Source organism: Oncorhynchus mykiss, chromosome 25 (assembly GCF_057628025.1).
Source record: "Oncorhynchus mykiss isolate SJ-2025 chromosome 25, ASM5762802v1, whole genome shotgun sequence".
Taxonomy (NCBI): Eukaryota; Metazoa; Chordata; class Actinopteri; order Salmoniformes; family Salmonidae; genus Oncorhynchus; species Oncorhynchus mykiss.
In genome coordinates this window covers 27,419,147-27,422,559 of record NC_143046.1, presented here as the reverse complement: position 1 = coordinate 27,422,559, position 3,413 = coordinate 27,419,147, and positions in this window count along the sequence as shown.

Below are 3,413 nucleotides of genomic sequence, written 5' to 3'. Positions count from 1 at the left end.
CCTCACCTCCCCCCAATACATAGCCCATCCTCACCTCCCCCCACACATTCTCCTCCATGTCAGCTTCCCTCTTCCCGATCACTGGATCAATAAAAGTCTATTAAATACACAGAGACCACAACAATAGTTATGTAAACAAAACACGTACATAAAGTTGAAGTAAATGCAAAAATGCTCTTTCAAACCAGCAGGGAACACCATGACCTAGATATGTGTTATTGTGACTGAATACAAGGATAGTAAACCATTTAGAGAACTGAATGAAACACATTGTGGTTTCACAAGGCATGACCAATGTGATCAGGCATGGCACAGTATGTATCTAGACATACAGTATCTGTATAGTGTAAAGACAGTAGATCTGTATGTGTGGTCTACCTGCTGTATCTCCACCAGGGGGCACCATTCAGTCACAGAGGGAGAAAGATGGAAAAGGAGCAGACATGATGGAATAGGAGAGCTTGTTGCATTTCACAATAAAGATTTAATCACGTAAAGTACACCTTCAATATAATAATGGAACAGATCACATAACAAACATGACTAAATCTCAGACAGCACATAAGGCCTAGTTGTGTTTCAGAAATTACAGATATGTTTGCAGAAGTTAACACGTGTTGGATATTGATTTGAGAAAGGCGATATCAGTTTGTGGATTCTGTGGCTTGCTGGTCATCTGTAGCGGTAATCTGTAGAGGTAGTCTGTAGAGTCATCTGTTGACTGAGGTATCCTCTGGTTCATCAGGAAGTGACCTGTGATGACAAAATAACACAGAATACAGCGCAAGTTAGATAGTGACAGAGTGGGGGAAAAAAGCTGTATATATATATATATTTACATACAGCATTGCAATACATTATATTAATGAAAGGGGTAATCTGCAATTGCCACAGCCATTTTTGAACTTTTAATTTCCTGATATAAAGTGCATTCAGTAAGTATTCAGACCCCTGGACGTTTTCCACATTTTGTTACAGTACAGAGTTATTCAAAAACGGATTACATTTGTTTTTTTTACTCATCAATCTACACACAAGTCCCCATAATGACGAAGCAAAAACGTGTTTTTATACATTTTTGGAAATGTATTACAAATAAAAAATAATATATCAAATTGACATACTCTACATCAAACACGTGTTTTCCATGTGGTCAATGCTATTCCATTTGCTCCGTTTCAGCCATTATTATGAGCCGTCCTCCTCTCAGCAGCCCCATTTAAATAAGTATTCAGACCCTTTACTCAGTACTTTGTTGAAGCACCTTTGGCAGCGATTACAGCCTCGAGTCTCCTTGGGTATGACTCTACAAGCTTGGCACACCTGTATTTCGTGAATTTCTCCCATTCTTCAATGCAGATCCTCTCATGCTTTGTAAGGTTGGATGGGGAGCGTCGCTACAAATTTATTTTCAGGTCTCTCCAGAGATGTTTGATCTAGTTCAAGTCTGAGCTCTGCCTGGGCCATTCAAGGACATTCAGAGACTTGTCCCGAAACCACTCCTGGCTGTGTGCTTAGGGTCGTTGTCCTATTGGAAGGTGAACATTCACCCTGGTCTGAGGTCCTCAGCGCTCTGAAGCATGTTTTCATCAAGGATCTCTTTAGACTTTGCTCCGTTCATCTTTCCCTCGATCCTGATTAGTCTCCCAGTCCCTGCCTCTGAAAATCATCCCCCCAGCATGATGCTGGAATTCAGGTCAAAGAGTTCAATCTTGGGTTCATCAGACCAGAGAATCTTGTTTCTCATGATCTGAGAGTCTTTAGGTGCCTTTTGGAAAACTCCAAGTGGGCTGTCATGTGCCTTGTACTGAGGTGTGGCTTCTGTCTGGCCACTCTACCTGATTGGTGGAGTGCTGCAGAAATGGTTGTCCTTCTGGAAGGTTCTCCCATCTCCACAGAGGAACTCTGGAGCTCTGTCAGAGTGACCATAGGGTTCTTGGTCACCTCCCTGACCAAGTCTCTTCTCCCCCAATTCTTCAGTTTGGCCGGGCGGCCAGCTCTGGGAAGAGTCTTGGTGGTTCCAAACTTCTTCCATTTAAGAATGATGGAGGCCACTGTGTTCTTGGGGACCTTCAATGCTGCAGAAATGTTTCGGTACCCTTGGCCAGATCTGTGCCTCGACACCATCCTGTCTCGGAGCTCTACGGACAATTCCTTCAACCTCTATGGCTTGGTTCTTGCTCTGACATGCACTGTCATCTGTGGGACTTTACATAGACAGGTGTGTGCCTTTCCAAATCATGTCCAATCAAAAGAGTTTACCACAGGTGGACTTCAATCAAGTTGTAGAAACACCTCAAGGATGATCAATGGCAGCAGGATGCACCTGAGCTCAATTTCAAGTCTCATAGCAAAGGGTCTGAATACAGTTTTTTAAATGTTTTTTTTTATAACATTTGCCAAAATTTCAAAAAATCTGTTTTCACTTTGTCATTCTGGGGTATTGTGTGTCGATAGATGAGGAAAATGTAATTGAATCTATTTTAGAATAAAGCTGCAAGGTAACAACATGTGGAAAATGACAAGGGGTATGTATGAATACTTCCTGAATGTACATTACCGTATTGTGCATCTAGGTTTGTGTCACGCCCTGGAAACCCATTTAACTTGTATTTTTCATCCGGTGCACAATGTCATCACGCACAGTCTTTAATCCGCAAAAAATCAGTTCAATGGAAACACATCTCTGGTGGGGAAATGCGCATATTGTTTTAGGCAGATTTTTGAAAATCTATCACAAATTGGATGGAAACCTAGTTTGTGATTATGACGTGTTCTCCGGGAGCTGTCCACTGGCGCAGTGCTGAAATTCAAGCCAATGGTCTATTGTTGCGTCATATTATAAGATTCTAGACAGCAAAAATGTTTTTTTTTTTTTAAATCACCGGTGATGTCATAATCAGTGAATGGAAGTCAGATAATTTCAATCACATGGATTTGGTGCCAGATTTAATAATAATACATTTAATTTGTATTGCGCTTTCATTACAGAGTTATATTGAAAAACATACAACTATATGCAATAAAAGCAACATACATTTAGTGTCTAGGAAGATAAAATAACGATTGTGGGCTAGATGCTAAATACATTTTAGATTTGGACTAGGACTATGAAAAATAAGTGGGGTTTTGATTTCACTCTTTTTGATTTATTCAGTGATTATCACATCAACCGTGAAAACAATAGATAGGCCTAATACAATAGTACAGGTTAACATGTCCTTCATTCTTAGTAAAATGAATATCAACAGCCTACTTAGTAGTACAGCACAATATTTACTATTCTTTATATATCTATCAATACTGTCTTGCTTAAGTAGCCAATTCTGCAACATCACAACAATCCGTGGCCTCTCCTTGACTCCCCTTCTGCGTTAGCCAGATGGTGTCGCTGTTCACCAGTAAATATCTCA